This window comes from Lagenorhynchus albirostris, chromosome 2 (assembly GCF_949774975.1).
Source record: "Lagenorhynchus albirostris chromosome 2, mLagAlb1.1, whole genome shotgun sequence".
Classification (NCBI taxonomy): domain Eukaryota; kingdom Metazoa; phylum Chordata; class Mammalia; order Artiodactyla; family Delphinidae; genus Lagenorhynchus; species Lagenorhynchus albirostris.
Window position 1 is genome coordinate 47928791 of NC_083096.1, and position 22188 is coordinate 47950978.

Consider the following 22188-nt stretch of genomic DNA (forward strand, 5'->3'; position numbering starts at 1 on the left):
CAGTGTAGGATTAGACCTCTGGTTCCCATTGCTAATCCATACATCTTCCCCATTTCTTGTTGTTTTGTTAAATGTAATAAAAACACACAGTTGAGAATTATCAGGATAGAATGCCAAAACTACACAAAAATTCATCATCATTTTTCTTGAGTTACATCCCTTTTTCCCTGGAAAGCTTCAGTGTCAAAATATGTAGTGGAAACTTCCTATCAAAAAAAAAAAAACCCCACTAAATGATATATTTTGTAATGAAGCAATCATACCTTACTTTTGGATTTTTGTATTTTGAACTCTATTAAAGCAGGACGTGTTTGCATTAAGCAGCTGATTTGTGCATTTTATACAATATTCTTCGACATTTATCTAATAAAATGCAAAGTCTTAAATAAAGTATATTTAATCAATTAGCTTCTCTAATAAAATCTCATATCCAGAATAATATCTTGGCTCATACACTGAATAATGAAACAATACTGTGGAACAGGAAGATAAAAAATGGTAACCATTTGCTCCAACAGAGAGGAATTCTACATTTGTTATTATAGAGTTGCTTCTAATTAGGTTTAACTTTGAACATGTCACTCACTCTTCTGGCCTTGGATTCTGCATTGGAGAAATGTAGGGATTAGACCTGATGGTCTGTAAGATTCCTTTTAGATTTGAATTTCAATGAGACAATGGGTATTGGAGGTATATTTACAACTAGCTCACCCTTTCCTCCTCCACAACCCTCAGCCATCATTCTCATCAGCTGTCCCTTAACTTTCGATTTCCAGCCCTTCCCTACTGGGTCTTAGAAATGCTAAAGGGAACTTCTGACATTTTCAATTCCTGGGCCTGAGCGCCCCCTAGGCACACAGAGAAAAATTGTAGCTCTGGGAGAAGACGGTGTCTCACTATGGGCAGCACCAAACCCTTGCACTTCCCTGTATGTACTCTGAGGCAAGAACACTGGGGCAGGGAGGGAGCTAGGAAGGACAAGAGGGAGTGGGTGGCAAGCTCTGTCATCAACCACACATTGCAGGGGCTCTGTGCGGCTGTCCCCCTAACAACAGGTACATTCAGAATGGAAGGAGGTGAGCTAGAGGTGGAGCAGACCCTGCCCCGTGGAAAGAAGTCAGGGGCCACATAGTGAATGTATCAGGCTAAAGAGTAGTTACTGGAAAAATTTTACTGTTCAACTAAATCCATTCGCAGAAAATGATCCAAAGGTTACTAAATAAACATCAATTATTTGCATTGCTTACGTTGCCTTCCTGTTCCTATAAATATCATGCATGCATATCACTGGATTTCATCTTTGTGTATTTACCTTTTTTGCTGCTTTTCTTATTTCTGGTACTGTTTTGTATACATACCTCCCACACTCACAGTCCACATAAATATTACCTTAAACCTTTTGTAATATGGCTAAACCATAGTGAGGCACTTATTGAGAAGAAAATTTATGCCTGTGTATATGTATGTGGTATTAAGTGTTCACTGTGTATGTTTGTGGGTGTGTATGTTTGGGATGTATGTATTATATGTGATAGTATGTGTCTGCTGTGTGTGTGTGTGTCTCGGTATGTATATGTGGTATATGTTCATGTGTGTGGTATGGTATGTGTATTTGTGTGTATATGTTTGTGGCATATGTATTTGTGTCTGTGTGTGTGTACATGGTGTGTGTATGTATCTGAACGTCTCTGTGTTTGTGTGTGGTGAAGTGTGTGGAGGGTTTTGTGATGGGTGTGGTGTGTATGTGTGTCTCTGTGTGTTTGTATGTGTGGTTTGTAGTGTGTATGTGTCTGTGTATGTTTGTGGTGAATCCCTGTGTGTGGAGGTGTGTGTGGTATGTCTGTCTGTATTTTGTATATCTGTGCGTACATATGTGTGTATATTTGTGGTGCGTATGTTTCTTGTGTGATATGTGGTGTGTATGTTTGTGTCCCTCCGTGTGTGTATGTTTGTGTTTCTGTGCCTGTGTGTGGGATCACTCCTGTACAGGGACTTCAGTCCCACAGGTCTTGGTCCTGGGCCCTTCTCTCAGACCTCAGCATCTGTGCCAGAATACAGATACAGAGACTTCCTGGTACTCACATGGACTGCGGTTTGTGTCCGGACAGAGTGGAGAAAGCACGTCCTACTGCAGGTGTTTATAAGCCTGCACAGTCGCGTGCCTGGGTGTGTGATATGCCAACTGCTTCTGCAGAGGACAGGTGTCTGCAGTTATCAGCAGAGTCAGGACCCTCAGGAAGCAATTACCACGGGCACCAGGCTGCTTGAATTCCTGGGGGTCGGTTTTTCCTCTAAGATCATACTTTCATTCTCTATTAAAAGAAAAAGAAAGGCAAAAACAAAAATCTCTTGGGTGAATCAGTCAGTCATTGTTATTAGGCCCTTCCATCTCGACATCCTCTGATCCTAGAAGCACTCAAATCCACCAAATGGCTTTTCCCCTATATTCTGGTTTCAGTTCTCTGTGGGACTTGCACACACAGCTCCAATTCCCTCCACCACATGGGCACCTCTTTTGTGTCTCTCTCATCATTGTTGGCCTTCTGCCTTCCTGACCTGGATCAAACCCAGAAGGTGAAGACGACTGAGGCCACAGTATCTAGGTTTAATTCTCTGTTTAAATCCCTGATAATTAATTCCTCTAATGTTCATTGAGTAGGTGTGGCCACATGCTGGGTTAGGCGTGCAAGATACAGTGATGGGTAGAATAATATGGTAGTTAAGAGCGAGGGCTCCAGAATAATATAGAACCTGTTTACCTCCCATCCTCACCTCTTAATCTGTGACCTTTGACAAAGCAACTTCCTTAAGGCTCTGCTGCCTTATTTGTGAAATAAGTACATACCTCACTGGATGGCTATGAGGTTAACCTGGCATGAAGTACATAGAAGAGTACCTGGAATGCAATAGTCCACACGTGAGCTCTTGTGTGGACTGGCTCACAGACCTTCATTCCAGCCTCCCAGGTAGAGGGAGACGTTAGGAAGCCAAGCACCATGTTTTCTGGATGTCTTTGCAGTCAGAGTTCTAGATGCAAACTGCCTTCCATCATGTAGACGCACTCAGCATAAGAAGTGCAAGGCATAATCTGCTCCCTTTTGTGATATGTGAAATAAAATGGAGTCACTTATGTCAAGGGGTCTTAAAATGGAGCTGGGAGGTTATTAAGGAGGTGAACCTTACGCATGTCCTCACTGGGTGGAACCATGAAGGTTTGAACTGAAACCACGAAAATTCCAAGGACTCTATAAGAACACCTGAAAACTGTCATAGTAACAAACTTCTACCTTCCTCTAGTGATAGCCTTAGCATGAAATCATGATTAGCCAAGACTAGCTTCCACCTCCAACTCCAATTAAGACTTTGTAATGCAGACCTCCCAACTTTGCCTTTATTTTGTTTTTATTTATTTATTTTTTGCTTTGAATATCCAGCTTCTAATAACTGTTTCTTTAAAAAATTTTTTTATTGAAGTATAGTTGATTTACAATATTGTGTTAGTTTCAAGTGTACACACAGTGATTCAGTTATATATATATATATATATATAAATACATATATAAATATATATCTTTTTTAGATTCTTTTCCCTTATAGGTTATTATAAAATACTGAGTATAGTTCCTGGTGCTATACAGAAGGCCCTTGTTGGTTATCTATTTTAGTGTGTATATGTTAATCCCAAACTCCTAATTTATCACCCCTCTCCCTTTCCACTTTGGTAACCATAAGTTTGTTTTCTATGTCTGTTGTTCTAGTTCTGTTTCATATATAAGTTCATTTGTATCTTTTTTTTTTTAGATTCCACATATAAGCAATATCATGTGATATCTGTCTTTGTCTGGCTTACTTCACTTAGTATGATAATCTCTAGGTCATTCCATGTTGCTGCAAATGGCATTATTTCATTCTTTTTTTATGGCTGACTAATAATCCATTGCATATATATGTGTACACACACACACACACACACACACACACCCCCCACACATCTTCTTTATCCTTTCATCTGTCAATGGACATTTAGATTGCTTCCATGTCTTGGCTGTTCTGTTCTATTCTATTCTATGCTGTTCTCCATACTGTTCTCCATAGTGGCTATACCAATTTATATTCCCACCAACAGTGTAGGAGGGTTCCTTTTTCACCACACCCTCTCCAGCATTTATTATTTGTAGACTTTTTGATGATGGCCATTCTGACTGGAGTGAGGTGATACCTCACTGTAGTTTTGATTTGCATTACTAATAATTAGCGATGTTGAGCATCTTTTCATGTGCCTTTGGGCCACCTATATGTCTTCTTTGGAGAAATGTCTGTTTAGATCTTCTGCCCTTCTTTGCCTTTAAAAGCCCCTGAACTTTACTCAGTGTCCCTCCTAGGGACACTGGGTTGTTACCGAAATCCGTGTGCCCGAATTGCAATTCCTTGATCCTAAATAATCAAGCTTTTTGCTTGCTTATTGTCTCTGAGGTTTATTTAGGTTGACCCTCTTTTAGCCGTTTTTGCTGGCAACCAAAGTTGTGGAAATGTGAGGGTTTTCTGCAGTGGTGCTCTGGAGTCCATTTTCCAGCTTCTTGGGCATTGAGAGGCAGGGACTGTAGCAGAGGTAGCTTCAGGATTCTAGCACAGCTCCCGAGGTGCCCCAGAGGTGGTAACTCCCCTGACTGGTCATTTCTGTGTTGTTTTGGAAGCTGTTTCTGGAGCCCCAGCCTAGAATCGGCTCCTTCAACCCTTCTAACTTTGCAAGCACATTATTCCTTTATAAACTCCATTTCCAATCATTAAATTAAATCCTATTTAATATAAATAAAGCAATTTCTATTTCATGCCCTGAATTCTGATGGATACAACTATTATTATTTGTATGTGTTATTAATATTAATATATTATTATAATATTATCTTGTCGTAAATAATATATAATATATCATTATATATTATGCACATTAATATAGTATTTGTATATATTAAATAATATTAAAATAATAACAGCTACCAAATATTGGTTATACTATAGGTCCAAATGTTTACAGATGTTATCTAATTGCACTGTCCCAGCAAAAGCACACAGTCTTTAAGGGACCCAATCAGGGTGTGAACCTAGATCTTTCTGCCACCTAGATCAGGTGCCTAACCACTGCACCCTACTGTTCCTTCTCTGGTGGAGCTCTTGGTGCAGTCAGGATGGCTACCATGCACTGTAAGAAATGCTGAAAAGAGCTGTGGGCCCAGGGCTGTGAGAGCCCAGAAGAGAAAATGTCTACTTCTGCCTGGGCCTTAGAAGTCCACGATGGTGTCTGCTTTCCACCTTGGCAAGGGGTCACGACCTCTAGATTCCTTAATATGTTGGGGGACCCTGCCTCAAAGATCCAGTGGCCTGTTTCTCAAGTAATAATGACCTAAGAACCCCAAATCTGCTTGCTTGCAAAGGTAACTGTCTGCTCTTGCATCCAGGTGAGTCATTGCAGGCCCTGGGACATTCAGACTCCTTTGTGGGACACATTCTAGCTGGCAGCTGGAGAAGCACATAAGCAGAGTGTTCGGCCAGCCTGGGGCAGATGTGTACACTCACCTTCTGGGCAGCTCTCTCCCTGTTTCTCACAAGACTTCTCTGCAGCAACACCTTCTTGCTGGGAATGCCTCAATTTCAGAGACCTTGCCTTATTGAGGTCTGTACCTCTCACATCAAGCATATTGCAGATCCTTGGAGAATGAACACATGAATAAATGAATGAAGAAACCCCAGCCTGCAGCTAAGCCGGGCTACCTGGAGAGCTGGATTCTTTGCATTCTATTCTCAGCTCTTTTCTGCCCCTGCTTCTGGTTGCCATGGTTCACTCACATGCCTGGCCTTGCATGGACTGCACTACTCTCATCCTCTTCCCAGCATCTGAAACACTGGGGTTTGTCTTTAATTGATGCTTCTTTTTTTTTTTTTTTTTTTTTTTTTTTTTTTTTTTTTTTTTTTGCGGTACGCGGGCCTCTCGGTGCTGTGGCCTCCCCCGTTGCAGAGCACGGGCTCCGGATGCGCAGGCTCAGCAGCCATGGCTCACGGGCCCAGCCGCTCCGCGGCATGTGGGATCTTCCCGGACCGGGGCACGAACTCGTGTCCTCTGCATCGGCAGGTGGACTCTCAACCACTGCGCCACCAGGGAAGCCCTTGATGCTTCTTTTAATTCCATGAAATGATCTATATCTTCATGGGTTGTAATAATTTTCCTTCACTCAGTTTAGAAGCTTATGTGAAAAAACAAAAGCTTATGGCTTCCAATGTGTGTCTGAAAGGTCTCTTGATCCAGAAACAAACAAGACCTTTTTTCAGCTGAAGGACTGATGAGAGTTTCTCTCTAAGTGGAAGGTTCATCCCAGTAGCCAGTTATAGCTGACCTTTTCTTTTTGGGAGTCTGGGGACCCGGGGCTATATAAATCTTTGCATTTGCATGCTTTACAATTCACAACAGGTTTTTTTATTAAAAAAACAACAAAACCTCCCATTGATCAAGATATGCAGAGCAGGTATTATCCCTATTTCAAAAGAGTAGCTTTTGAAGCCAGAGTCACACAGCTTTAAGTGGCTGAGTCAATCCATGACTCTGAATCAGTGCATTTTCCACTTTTCCTTGGAACTAAATCTTTCCCAGAGCTGTGGGTTCCACTGAGTGGGTGGGGGCCAGGCACAGGGAGTCTGACTTCCTGGCTCTCGCCTCCCTCGTTTCCAGGATTCACTATCATCCCTTAATTTTCAGGTTTTGGGTCTTGCAAAATGTTATGAATTAGACAATTAGAAGCCTAATCCTGGAACACATTTTCAAATTCCTAGCCTTTGGGTAATTGGATCCTCTGCCTTCACATTCAGCCAACACCCACGACCACACCTTCAGCAGAGCCCTGGGTAGGGGTGCAGGGAACTGCAGGAGATTCTGGTCCCAGGACAACTTTTAAATGATGTCAGACAAAGACCGCCACAGACACACACTTCAAATAGTCTTAGGTCACAAGGACCTGATATACCATGGTATTTTATAGGGGGCACAAAAAGGGGGCTAAGAAATTATGCAGCTTCTAGAAGATGAGATGACAGAAAGTTACAGTGGAGGTGACAAAGCACTCTTAAAATAATGATACCAAATATTGCATGCATACAGTGCTTGACAATGTTACAAGCTTTCTCATATATATCATTTCATATAATTCTCAGAATAACAGCCTTATCAAGCGGCAGAGCAGACATTAGGATACCAGTTTAAGAAATTAAATCTGAAGCTTGGGGTTGAGGTCTTCTGATCCCAAATCCAGCTCCCTCATGAAAATCAGGACCAATATGATATAAGGTTATTTCAATTTTTTTAAAAGTCTATAGTCCAAGTTACATGCTTCTGCCTCTTACCTGTGTATGCAGGAGTTTACTCTCCTGCAAATTCCCCCTTGATTAGTTCTGGGAGTCCCTAAGAGGTTTCTCACATGCGTTCAGCAAGAAGACCACTCACAGAAGTTTTGCTGCCGGTGACTGTTCCAGTTCTGGCTGGACCCCATGAAGGTCACAGCACCCTAGGCCACTGATCAGGACCCACCCCAGCACTGTCGTTGCCTCTCTGGAGCTGTGCTCTTTCCTGCAACTTCATCAGACCCACCAGTTTCTGCTAGTACTCGTTTCAAGTCCTCAGGCTGTCAAGGATATCTGGTGTTCTGTGGCAGTGTAGGGGACCTCCCTCTTTGTGGAATCATGCTTTGTCAGAGACTCCCAAAGCAGTGTTGTTATGACTGCAGTGTGATACAGGGGTTAACTGAGCAGCTATGTCAGTTTTTATGTATCCGGGGGTGACCTTGGGACAGGTGCATTTAACAGCCACAGAGCTCTACTGGATTCTACTGGGTGTCTCCACAACAGGGCTGTCTATCAGTCAGTCTGAACTTAGGAACCAAATGGAGTGAAGTACATTTTCAGTTAAACCTTTGTTGTTCAAAACTAAAGACTCAAGCAGATTTGGGTAGCCCATCATTCTTCAATACCTAAGTGCTCTTATTTGGATAGATGGGAACGCTAGTCATAAGCCCTCTGATATGTCAGGCTTGTAGTTACAAGTGATCCAGTGACATATAAGGTGGACGCAATTCCTACTCTATTGGATCTTACCCTCTGGAAGGTCAAGGTCATAGCACCAAGTTCTTTGTTTATCTAGGATGAGTTCTTTCCTGGGAGACTTATCTGGATTGTTCACTCCCCTCCTACACACGTCCCTACCATCCCACCTTCCCAACTTGCAAGTAAACATTGTTTTAATTAAATTTTTATTCTGAGATGATTGTAGATTCATTTGCAGTTGTAATAAATAATATGGAGAGATCCTGTGTACCATCTACTTCGTTTCCCCCATCTTGTAAAACGATGGTATAATATCACAGTCAGAATTGACATCAACACAGCCAGACACAGAAAATTTCCACATCCACCACAAGAATCCCTCATATCACTCTGGCATAGCCAACCCCACCTCCTTCCCCCATCCCTGATCTCTGGCAATCTGTTCTCCATTCCTGTAATTTTGTCATTTTGAGAATATTATATAAATGGAATCATACAGCGTGTGCCTTTTTGGAATTGACTTTTCTTCACTCAGTGTAAGTCCCTAATTATCTGGAGATTCACTGAAGTTCTTTTATCAATAGTTCATTCCTTTTTATGGCTGAGCAGTATTCCATGGTGCAGATGTGCCATACTTTGTTTATCTAGTCACCTACTGAAGGACATCTGAGTTGTTTCTAGGTTTTGATTATTATGAATAAAACTGCTCTTTATAGGTTTTTATGTGAATATAAAATTTCATTTCTCTGGGACAAATGCCCAGCAGTGCCATTGCTAGGTTGTAGGGTAGTTGCAGGTTTCGTGTTGTAAGAAGTTGCCACATAATTTTCTAGAGTTGTGGGACCATTGTCTGTCACCACTAGCAATGTGGGAGGAATCCAGTTTCTCCACATCTTCATCAGAAAGTAAACTTTTAACTGACTACCCCACCAAATCACCAGACCCTCCCAGACAGGTTGAAAGTCACCAAGGGGGCACAGCCTGAGATTGTTTATTTGTTTGTTTGTTTCTCCCAGAGGGCTCTTTAGACTCTGTGCAAATTTGACTTCTACCCAGCATGTCCCACCGTTTCCCTGGACATGTCCAGACATGCCTGAAGCCTCAGAGGGATCAGCAAAAACTGTCAGCTCAAGCTACATGTCCCTCTGCATATAGTGAGATGTTTAGGGGTTTTACCCCCAGAGCCTCTTCTAAAGAACTGCCCCTCCCCATATCCCCTGCTGGGGAAAGGTAGGCCCCAGATACCAGTTTGTCCCCATCCACTGGACCCAAGGGAGGCTGTCTGTGACTTGTGTAGAGTCAATCCCATTCTTTCCCTTGGTGTCTACTATGTGTCAGGCACTGTTCTAGGTGCTGTAGATAAAATAGTGAACCATTGGGATTTCCCTGGCAGTCCAGCAGTTAAGACTCCATGCTTCCAATGCAGGGGATGTGGGTTTGATCCCTGGTCAGGGAACTAAGATTCCGTATGCCACATGGTGAGGCCAAAAAAAAAGAAAAATATGAAGGGGAAATAGACAATAAAGAAGCAGGCCGATTTCAGATGGTGATAAATACAACAGAGCCTACACCCAGGGCAACATGATAGAGTCTCCAAGGAACTCAGCTTTTTCAGTATTAGAATTCCTACTTTTTTTCAAAGCTAATTATTTATATTTTTTTCTGTAATATGTTTTCTGATCCTAAGATTCCAGAGTTGACTTTTGCTATCAACAATTCCTTTTATCCATTAAAGATCATTTTATAATTTGGTTTTTTGAATTAAAAAATATTTCTCCAAATAGGGAATGGGGCACTACAGATGCAGTGAAAATACTTTCTTCTTTAATTTCAACACCATATTTTTACGAATACAGCCAAAGACTGCAGGCTTTTGGAAGGTTCTGTTCTTGTCCATTTCTTGTTCTGTGAATTAATATTCCCAGGTCCTTTCCAAGCAAATACTGTAAAGTCAAACCCCTCACATCCTGTACTAACTAGTTCCAAGCTATTTACGTAGATATACATCAAACTTGTTAGCCTCAGCCTGCCAGATATTTCTGCCACTTGAGGCTGTTTTGAACAAATCAGGCGTCCACCAGGCATCAGGTTATCTGTGAATGTGATAACGTGCACTCTTAGATCAAATTTCATCTTCAGGTGTTAAGAGTACAGAACATCGAGGCACGCTTGGCCTTCAGACCGGCATAGTCCACTTATACTCTATGGGCTTAGTTGCTCAGTGAGTTAGGAAGTCATCTTAGGCTTCCCCATCTTGCCCATGAAAGTATTACCCATGAGAGCTTTGATAAGATATTTTGCTCAGATCAAGCTACGGTACATTACCTGTTTGGTAATCCCATTAATAAAGCAAATGAGAGTTTGATGAGACTTGTTCTCAATGATCCCATGTTGGTTTCCAGCTTTTCAGTCCTGTTTGTAATATTACACCATCTGCCTCAAGCAGTTAGCCTAGACTTTTTCTGGTTCTTCCTGCTCTGAACACGACTGAAACAAAAATCTTTGCTGTCCTTAAGCTTCTTGAAATCTCGGCTGCTTCTGACATTGGTCTTTGGAGGACTTATGTTCCATCTTTTGTGCTCATGTTTATAACATCTGAGTGCCCTGAGCAGCCAAATTGTTAACTTCCATGTATTATTTTTGGCATGTTCATACACAGATGCACAGCAGCTTGAATGACTTATGACTGTATTAATAAAAATGTTATTTTTAAATAATCTTCCAAGTCCCTTGACATGTTCCGTCTTCTGGAGTCATTAGCCACAGGATCATCCTCTCTTCTCTGTTTATTTTATCATACCCACTTTCCTAAGCCTTAATGTGCAAGGCTGATTCTCCCTAGACTTCTCTTTCTTAACTATATGGTCTTTAAAATGGCATGGTTACTTTTCACCAATCTTAAGAGGCCTGGTTAACAATATGGGCTTCGGAGTCAGGTAGATCTGGGTTGGATTCTCAGGTACTTTATTGCTAGCTAAGTAACCTTAACGCTCAGTTTCCTCATGTGTGAAATGGGGATAGTTTCATAGCTTGTGAGAACATTAAAGGAAGTAATGCTTGACACATAGTGAACACCCAATAAATGATGTTAAGGGCTCAACAAATGTAAGCTATTGTTATTTGTATTATCCTTGTACATTAGGATTGCATCTGGAGTGTCATGTCCTCAAAATGTTACTTCTGCCTTCTTCAGGAAGGAAAGAATTTACCAGATCCTTGCTTTTGGAGTATAAGTCTTCCATTGCTATTGTCTCTTATTATGTTAGTTTTCTAATCTGATTTGCAAAATGTCCTCCACATCCTTAAATGCTTCCACAGTTTGATCATTCCATTTCTCTATTCTTTAATCCTCATCTAAAAGTGTCTATTCTGCTTTACAAATGTCCCTAAATGTAAATAATTCTATTATATGTTGCAATTTTTCCACCCTTCAATTAGTTGTCCTTCTTTTGGGTGGTGGATGCTATCACATGATGCATGCCTTAACATGGCAGAGAATATACTCTAGCCTAGAGTCACTTTTTAAAAAGCCAAATACTTCCTTTTAAAAGCATGATTTCTGTTTGATATGAATTATCACATTCGCTTTTATTATCTATGCTTAGCTCATATCTGAGATCACATGTTTTGCTGCCACATCTTTCTCCTCTTGTTTTCTCCTGAGATCAGCTGGGAATCTTCACCACTGTTCTTTTCATTTAACACCTGAGTCTTCAGTTTTATCTGAATCTTTTTCTCCCTCCTCATCAAATGTTAATGGAAAACACTCTTGTTCAGTTTATGAACTACCTGCCAAACTCTCCCTTCCTGTTCTGTCTCTTGCCAAGAGTCCATAGCTCTGTTATTATAAGCCATGGTCCAGGAAAATCAAACCTGTTTTTCAACTCGTTTATGAAGCTAGCAGTTCCCTTCCAATATCTCCTTTTCTCTTCCAAGGTTATTACTTTCAACTGAAATATGAGCTTAAATGATCTTCATTGCCCTTCAAATGCCCATTTCCTATTCATGATTTTGCAGCCATCTGAGATGCACCGGCAAATGTCTTTGTGCTGTATTTTCTTTCCATGAAGATTGGTGGGAGCAGGCAGTGGTCAACAGGCTTGGCGACCCTTGGCAGGCTCTCTTACGTTTCAGGTGCCCGTGTCAAAAAACAACAAACCTCCAGAGTTTCCTATTGGGATCTCCTTGCACAACTCCATTTCAGCCACACTGGCCTCCTTGCTGGTTCTTAAATACACTGGGTGTGGTTCTGCCCTGGGGTCTTTGCACCAGATATCTCCCAGACATCTGCAAGACTCACTGCCTCACCTCCTTTGTCTATGTCCCTCTGCCCTATGTTTCAATAAGGCCTACCCTGACCACCTTATTTAAAATCACAAACTGCGCTGCTCTGCTACCTCTATGTTACATTCCCTATCTTCCTTACACAGCTCCATTTTTTTCCACAGTACATATCACCTCCTAATATATGAGACAATTGACAAATTTATTATAGTTACTGTGATTGCCTGATACCCCCTCTGCCTCCCCTTCCTACTGGAATATAAGCTCCATGGAACAGAGATTTATACATCCTGGAAACTTACAACAGCCCTTGATACATACAGATGTTCAGTCAATATCTGCTAAATGACACTCAGGATTCAATGGCAAATTACAGTTCAAATCCACCACCTGCCTTCTTTCGTGTTTTCATTCCTTTATTTTTTTTTTTCCTTCTAAAATAAGATTCTTTAAAATATAAAAATAATACTAAAGTTTGGAAGTAAAAATTAGGAAAAAAGGAAAATCATAAATGGTAAAAATAAAGTTAAACATAATCTTACCACCCAGAGGTAAACATTGATAACCGTTGTTAACACTGAATATTTTTTCCAGTTTTTTAAAACTGGATGTGTGTTTATACATAACTGAAACATGCTACTGTACATGTCATATAAGCAATACTCTACATAGTACTTAAACACACAGTATTTGTATGCAATGTATTTATACATACATTACTATGTAAATAATACTGTACATAGAGTTTGGTATTCTGATTAATATTAGAGGGAAAGTGTTTTTTTCCTGTTTTCTTGGTGCCCTGCAGGCTCTCAGAACAAAGTCACCCCACTTCTCTGCCTTCAGTAAAGAAGAACCTAACCTAACCCTAACTTAGCCCTAACCCTAATCCCTAATGGCTCTCCTAGACTAGGACTTCTTCCTATTGGGTCTTAGGAGAACATGAGATGGTCTTAAAGCTTTATTTTGTTTTACCCACTAAGAAACTTCTTTGAGATCAACCTTTTAAATGGTTCTATTCTAGTTCATCATTTAGACTTGGCATTTGCCATTCTCACCCTTTTTCTTTAGTGAAAAAACGTAATTTTGTTCTAGGCAGCAGTTTACTGAGCCAAAGGACTATATTTCTATGTCTTCCTTGCAGCTAGTAGTCCATGTTACTGAGTCCTGGCCAATGACATGTAAGCAGAAGTGTGTTGTGGGACTTATGGGAGGGCAGCCATAGGCATGGTGGTTGGGGTTGTCATAGCCATCATGAACTTTAAATTGACCTTGAGGATGGAAGTCACTTGCTTGGATGTTAGAACAGAAAGTTATCCCTAGGCTATCTACTTTAGATTCCTTTTACACTGTCCAAGAAACAAATATCTATCTTGTTTCAGTAAGTATTATTTGGGGCATTAGTGAAATTCAAGTCAAAATACCAAGAGGATTTTTATCTATTTGACACTTGGTAGGCTGTTTGAAAATCTATATGGAAAAGTAGAGGGAGAATAGCCAAAACATTTATGAAAAGTACTATAATGTAGATGGATTATGAGATATCAATACTTATTATAAATTAGAGTATATAGATAAAACAGTTTTTTCTTTATGAAAATAGACAAATTGATCAAAGTAATAAAATAGAAATCCAAAAAACAGCAACGAATATATAGAATCCTTATTTATGAGAGAATAGGCATGGCTTATCATAGGGGAGATGATGGATTATTCAGTAAACAAATTGGGATGATTAGCTATTCATATGGAAAAATAACAAAGTTGGAGCATTATCTCACACTCTACACACCAAAAAATCAATTCTTAGTAGATTAAATACTTAAATATGGATACACATAAAATTTTAATGTGAAAGAGAGAATCGCAAAATTTTTAGAATATAGAAGAATCTTTGTGAACTCAGTGGAAGGAAACATTTCCTAAATAAAACACAAAACTTGCTAACCAGAAAAGAAAGGATTTCTAAATTTAATTACCTTAAAATTTAAAAAACCTGTTATCAAATAACATCATAAAGGAAAAGACAAGTTATAATCTGAGTGAAGATATTTGTAACTCATCTAATTGACAAAATATTAGAATCCAGAGAACATAAGATAAAGCAATATAAAAAATATAACCCAACAGAAAAATGGGCATCAGACATGAACAGGCATTTCCATTAAAAAAATGCAAATATCATATAAACATCTGACAACATGTTCAACAACACTAGCAAATAAATAAATGCTAATTAAGAAAACAATGAAATACCATATACACCTACTAGATTGGCAAAAATTAAGATATATGTTAATGTAAAGTGTTGATGGGAATGTAGAACAAAGGAAAAGTTTAGACACTGCTGGTGACAGTTTAAATTGATACAACCACTTTGGGAACAGTTTCCCACACCTTATGACTCAGCAATCCATTCCTAACTATATGCCCCAGAAACCCTCATGCACTTGCGTACCAGGGGCCATGTTACAAGAACATTCATATCAGTATTGTCTGTAATAGCCAAAATGTCTTATGGCAGGAAAATGAATAAATATATTGTAGTGTAGTCATACCTTGGACTACTATACTGCATGAAAAATAAAAACTTCCACTCCACACAATAATATGAATTAATTTTAGAAACTTGATGTTTAAAAGAAAGTAGATGCCAGATGTTGACACACGTACGTCCCTCCCCACACTTTTTTTTCATATTTAAAGACAATTTTTTAGAGAAGTTTTAGGTTCACAGCAAAAATAAGGGGAAGGTACAGAGATTTTCCATATACCTCTGTCCCCACTCATGTGTAGCCTTTTGCATTATCAACATCCCAGAGTACTACATTTGGTACAATTGATGAACCTACACGAACAAATCATTATCACCCAAAGTCCACCGGTTACATTAGGATTCATTCCTGATGTTGTACATTCTGTGGGTTTGGACACGGACATTCATATAAGATTTAATTCTAACATATATAAATAAAGCTTACCTCAAGAAAAAATCAACAACATTAGCTGAAAGAAAGCAGATGGAATAAAATAGTAAAGATAAAAGCAAAAATTAATGAGTCAAAAATAGAAAATAAGTAAAACTAATAAATTAATAATGCTGGTTCTTAAAAAAGTAAATGAAATAGGTAAACCATTAGCTGATCCAATAAAAATGAGAAAGCATACTATAAAAAATTAAACAGGAAACGTTTTTAAAAATGGCATTAACTTGAAAAAGTCTGTGTAAATAAATTTGGAAATCCGGATAACACAGATAATTTCTTAGGAAAATACTCTTTCCCAAATTGACCTGCATAAAGAGAGAAACCTTAAGCAGACACATTTCCATAGGAGAAAGAAATAAAGTGATCAAGACATTACCCTACAAAAAAAGCACAAGACCCGGATTATTTCACAGGAGAATTTTTACCAACACTTTATTTCTAGTTTAGCTCTAACATGTAAAGAGCTGTTACTCCCCTCTTTACAACAAGAAAAATGCTGAATGCACAAACTAAAAATCAATGGATTTTCTTAGATCCATCAAAGAATTGAAGTCATAGGGCAAACATCCACCCTGTAATTTGGAGAGACATGCAAGTACAGATATCACAGCCAAGATCAAAGTCATTCAAGCCATTAACTGGTAGAAACATTTAATGGTAATTTTGACTAATTGCTGGGGGCTGAGCATAGACTAGCTCGAGAGTTAAACATTCCTAGGGGCCCAGGCTTAGGGAGGATTCCACACTTTTGAGGGATTTATACCTCCAGGTTCTCACATTGAAGACTGAAGAAAAATATCCTTTGGTTTCTAGCAGGGGGAAGGGAAAAATAACCATTTAAAGATGTGCCCAGGGCTTCCCTGGTGGCGCAATGGTTAAGAATCCAACTGCCGGGCTTCCCTGGTGGCGCAGTGGTTGAGAGTCCGCCTGCCAATGCAGGGGACAGGGGTTCCTGCCCCGGTCCGGGAAGATCCCACATGCCGAGGAGCGGTTCGGCCCGTGAGCCACGGCCGCTGACACTGCACGTCCAGAACCTGTTCTCCGCAACGGGAGAGTCCAGGCCACAATAGTGAGAGGTCCGCGTACCGCAAAAAAAAAAAAAAAAAAAGAATCCAACTGCCAATGCAGGGGACACGGGTTTGAGCCCTGGTCTGGGAAGATCCCACATGCCACAGAGCAACCAAGCCTGTGCACCACAACTACTGAGCCTGCGCTCTACAGCCCACGAGCCACAACTACTGAAGCCCGCACACTTACAGCCCATGCTCTGCAACAAGAGAAGCCACTGCAGTGAGAAGCCCCCCCTACCACAACGAAGAACCAACACAGCCAAAAATAAATAAATAAAATAAATTTATTAAAAAAATAATAAAAAATAAATAAAAATGTGCCCAGAGTGAAAGAAAACATTTTGAAATATTTCAAAGAAAACATTTTGAAATATTCTCCAAACCAAAGTTCTGCCCTCCAGGGGAAACTACTTTCCCAGAACCTTATCTTACTGGGAGAGAGGGTAAGCTCCAGCACTCTCTACCCTTTCTGTCTGAGGAAAAGAAAAAAAACGATGAGACACATTTCTGAAGGGCAGAGCCCAGGGACTCAGGCCTGTTAATCATAAGATTATAGAACACTTATCCTCTCCAAAACATTAACAGGGCTCCAATATAATAGTGGAGTACAACTGAGAGAGCTGTAAGATGAAGACTTAATTTAAGAAGGAGTTCTTAGTGAAACCCAAAGAAAACAAGAGAGGAAAACAAAAAAACAAAAGACCAGGAACTCTCAGTGCTACTTAAATGCCAGCGTAGAGAAAAAAAGTCCAAATTCTATATACCTATACCTGAACTAATGCAAAAATCCTGAAATAAAGTATTAGTGAACAGAATCTTTTAGCACATTAAGAAAACAATACATATGTATCAGGTGGAGTTTTTTTCAGAAATATAAAAATGATAGGATAAATGCAAGGATGGTTCAATATTACGAAATCCATTAATATAATTCATTATACTATTTGTTATAAGCTAAATATTATTTTAGCATCTCTGTAGATTATTAAAAAGACTTTTGACAAAATTCAACACCCATTCCTGATGAAAACTCCAAATAACATAGAAATTGATAGAACTTCAACATAATAAAACATAAAACCCACACCTAAAGTTAAGCTATTCTGTGACCATGAATCGGAAGTCTTAATATTGTTAATTTCCATTGAGGAAAACAATATGGAGTTTCCGCAAATAGCTAAAAATAGAACTACCATATAATCCAGCAATTCCACTCCTGGGTGTATATCTGAAGAAAATGAAAACACTAATTTGAAAAGATATATGCACCCCAATGTTCACAGCAGCATTATATACAATTGCCAAGATACGGAAGAAACCTAAATGTCCAACAACAGATGAATGGATTAAAAAAAAGTATACATGTATATGATGCACACACACACACACACACACACACACACACACACACACACAAAATGGAATACTACTCAGCAATAAAAAGAATGAAATTTTGCCATTTGCAGCAACATGGATGGACTTGGAGGGTATTATGCTAAGTGAAATGTCAGACATAGAAAGACAAATACTGTATGGTATCACTTATAGGTAGAATGTAAAAAATACAACAAACTAGTGAATATAGCAAAAAAGAAACAGACTCACAGATATAGAGAAAAAACTAGTGGTTACCAGTGGGGGGAGGGAAGGGAGAAGGGGCAATACAGGGGTAGGGGTTTAGGAAGTACAAACTATTATGTATAAAATAAACTACAAGGATATATTGTACAACACAGGGAATACAGCCAATATTTTGTAATAACTATAAATGGAGTATAAACTTTAAAAATTGTGAATCACTATACTGTACACCTGTAACATATATAATATTGTACATGAACTACACTTCAATAAAAAAAAGAAATTAGGTTCAGAAAATTTCATAAAAGAGAATATATCTAGTGTTATAAATTGAATTATGTCTTTCAAAAAGATCTGTCCTAATCCCCAATACCTCTGAATGTGACCTTATTTGCCAATAGGGTCCTTGTAGATGTAATTAGGTTAAATGATGTCATACTGGAGTAGGGTGGGCCCTTAATCCAATATGGCTGTGTCCTTATACAAGAGGAAGCAGAGACACATGGAAAAGATAACCATGTGACATCAGAGGCAAAGATTGGAGTGATGCATCTACAAACTAAGGAACACCAAGGATTGCAGGCAAACTCCAGGAGCTAGACAAGGCAAGGATCCTCTCCTACAGGTTTCAGAAGGAGCACAGCTCTGCCAACACCTTGATTTTGGACTTCTAACCCCCAGAAACGAGACAATACATTTCTGTTATTTTAAGCTACCCAGTTTTGTGGTAGTTTGTTAAGGAAGCCCTGGGAAATCTAGTATCATTTATGCATATATGTATGAATTTTTAAAAACTTATTTTTGCAAAAAAGAAATTCAAAATGGGTAAACCAGAAACTAATGAAAGTGATTTCCTTTAGGGTATGTGTGGCTACAAGATGGAAGGGGTTGGGATAGCAAGAAGACAACTAGAAGCATACCTTTTTAAGCTTTGGCCTTTGAAACTTGCAAATGTTTTATATAATAAAAGAATAAAATACAATCAAAAAGAGTGTAGAAAAACAAACCCCAAAATTGAATATCATCAGAAACCATTAACTACCAATGAAATTGATAATAAAACCACACAAAGAATTATTTCATGTAACTTTGGAACACAGTTACTCTAGCTATACATCTTTAGTGGGATATATTCAAAGTACAAAAAAGTAAAGCTTTGTATCCCAAAAGGCAGATTATGAGTGGCATTCTGAGTCTGATCAAAGGGACCTTCTTCAACTTACCTACATCCTCCTGGATAAGATGCTGCTGCGATTGGAGAATGTTTTGTAATTCAGCTGCGATCCAGATGCCAGGGAAATTGGGTTAACTCCATTTCTTGCAGCTCAGTTGGACTTCCTTGGTTTCCACAAATGCAGAAGCCTGACCTTATGCTAGAAATAATCAAGCCCCACACTCCTGGCTGAAATGGCAAGAGAGTGCATGGCGCCTAGAAAGGACAAAAGGGAGGTGCTGCCGATATTCCATCGGCACTGGGGGTTCTACCTCCAGGAAATAGAAGCAGTCTCTACACGGGGCAGAGCTACCATGAAGGTTGGAATTGCACTATTTAGTTTGTGGTGAGGCAGAGGTTGAAAGTCCTAATAGCATCTAGCAACACAGCGTACAAGGTCTTAGGAAGCTTAATTTGCTGAAGCAAAAAAACAACACTCACACTCCAAGTTCTTGGGAACCGTTTAGGAGTCTTCTAAGGAGTTGCTTCCTCTTTTGTCATCTTTACCAGTTTGGTTCCTGGGCCCTTTCCCTCTGACTCCTCTGGCTTCACTTGGCCAGGTTTTTGCCATCTGAATATTCAAAACACTCAAATTCCTGGTTCAGTCTTGGAAGGTGTACCTTTCTAAGAATTTGTCCATTTCTTCCAGGTTGTCCATTTTATTGGCATAGAGCTGCTTGTAGTAACCTCTCATGATCCTTTGTATTTCTGCAGTGTCAGTTGTAACTTCTCCTTTTTCATTTCTAATTTTATTGATTTGAGTCCTCTCCCTCTTTTTCTTGATAAGTCTGGCTAATGGTTTATCAATTTTGTTTCTCTTCTCAAAGAACCAGCTTTTAGTTTTATTGATCTTTGCTATTGTTTTCTTTGTTTCTATTTCATTTATTTCTGCTCTGATCTTTATGATTTCTTTCCTTCTACTAACTTTGGGTTTTGTTTGCTCTTCTTTCTCTAGTTCCTTTAGGTGTAAGGTTAGATTGTTTATTTGAGATTTTTCTTATTTCTTGAGGTAGGCTTGTATTGCTAAAAACTTCCCTCTTAGAACTGCTTTCACTGCATCCCATAGATTTTGGATTGTTGTATTTTCCTATGTTCATCCATTTTTTTCCAGAGTTCCCTGAAAATCTTTATGATCATTACTTGGGACCCCAATGTTCGAATCAGATCTGACTGTCATAGAGAATTACTGTACTCTGCTAGAGGCCCAGGATCTTAGGGTTGTTAAGAATCCTAATGATTATCAGTTACTTCCAAAAGATCCTGAAACGATCTATACAGTTCCTGCTGAGGGATTACTGCTTGAATACCTTGTATGCTGGGAGACTCATTATCTTATAAGGCAGCCAGGCCATTAGTTCATTAATTAAATATTTATTGAATGCATTCCCTAGGCAGGCACTAGGACTACAAGGTGACAAAAACTTAGGCCCAGTATTTAAGAAGTTTATAATTCAGAACAAACTTCTCTTCTGTGTTTGTTTGTTTGTTTGTTTGTTAAACAGGACCATATACTTTGCTTCTGCTAATGGTACTAATCACTACTCTCCATTCCACAGGTCACCCAGCATCTGGGTGAATTACAGGCACAGTGCTATAGTCCTCTCTCAGACTCAATCAACCTCACCCTAATTATTCCTAGAAAAGTGCATTGTAATTCCCCTGGGGCATTTAGAAATGGCTTACACAGCATTTTTCCAAACCCTCTTCTCCCCAGAGGACTTTTACAGTCAGTCATTTTCTAGTTGACAAATTGCTTCTCCTCTGCCTTTCCATTTTAGGTTTCCAAATTCTACCTCTAGGTCCATTTCAAAACCTGTAATTAGATCACTCAGGGGCTGAGCTGCTGTGGAGTGTCTGTGTCCTTCTCCATATTCATCTTGGAACAAACCCACACCAGAACTCACTTTTCATTGCAAAATTTGCCTGTGCTTCTTATTCCAAAACCATTGCATCTGAAAAACGGCCACCCATCTCAAAGCCACCATCTACTTTGTGTTACCAGTTCAAAACATAAATTGTGTCTGGAAACCAGGGTGCTTTCAAAATTGCTTTGGAAGGTATTCTAGAAGGTCAGTTTAAAACTGTCAGGATTATCTTCCCTGACTACTCTCCTCCACTCCAGCCCCCAGCTCTCTTCATTCTCCCTCATTAAGAGTCCTAGGTCAGACCACAGATCAGCTTAATCTTTGCTGTCAGCTTCACCAGAAAGAATTCCTGTCTGATTAATGTGTCAAACTTCGCTGTAAAGTGGGAATTTGCAGATTAATAAGCAAAAGTTATTTCTCAATGTCCCAATTTCAACTTTTAGGCAAAACCCATTGTGTTTTTAAGCTCCATTTAGCACTCAGTTCCTTCTACTGGTCTGTCCTGTTCTAACCAGCCCTGGGATGTTCTAGTGATGTGAGGGGAACCAAGCAATTCGTGCCCACTGGGTACCTGATCTATACTAGCCCGTTAAGTCCTCTACACAATCCTGGGAGACTGGCTCTACTATCTCAATGCCAAAGATAAGGAAATGAGGCAGAATTAGGTCAAGTCACCTGTCTAAGACCTCCAAGCTGGCAAGTGGAAAACAAATTCACATATGTCTGACTCCAAAGCCAAAGCTTTTTCTACTGCTTCAGCTAATCAACTTCCTTATTTGAAGGTTGGAACTATTCAGGCAAATAACCTTGGACAAGCCAATTAACCTCCTCTGAACATCAGGTTCCTTCCCAAATGAAGAAGTTGGACTAAATGGATGCTAGGGTCCTTTTATCTCTTACATGCTCTGCGTTCCTACTGCACTCGGGCTAGCTGATTCTGGAGGAAGAACTTATACCAAACTTAAGCCACAGCAACAGCAGTAATATCAACACTAACCATTTATTGAGTGCCTACCCTATATGAGGTGAATTATAACTTTACTTATTTTAATCCTTCTAGTACATTCTACATATCATCCCTATTTTATAGATGAGGATGACAG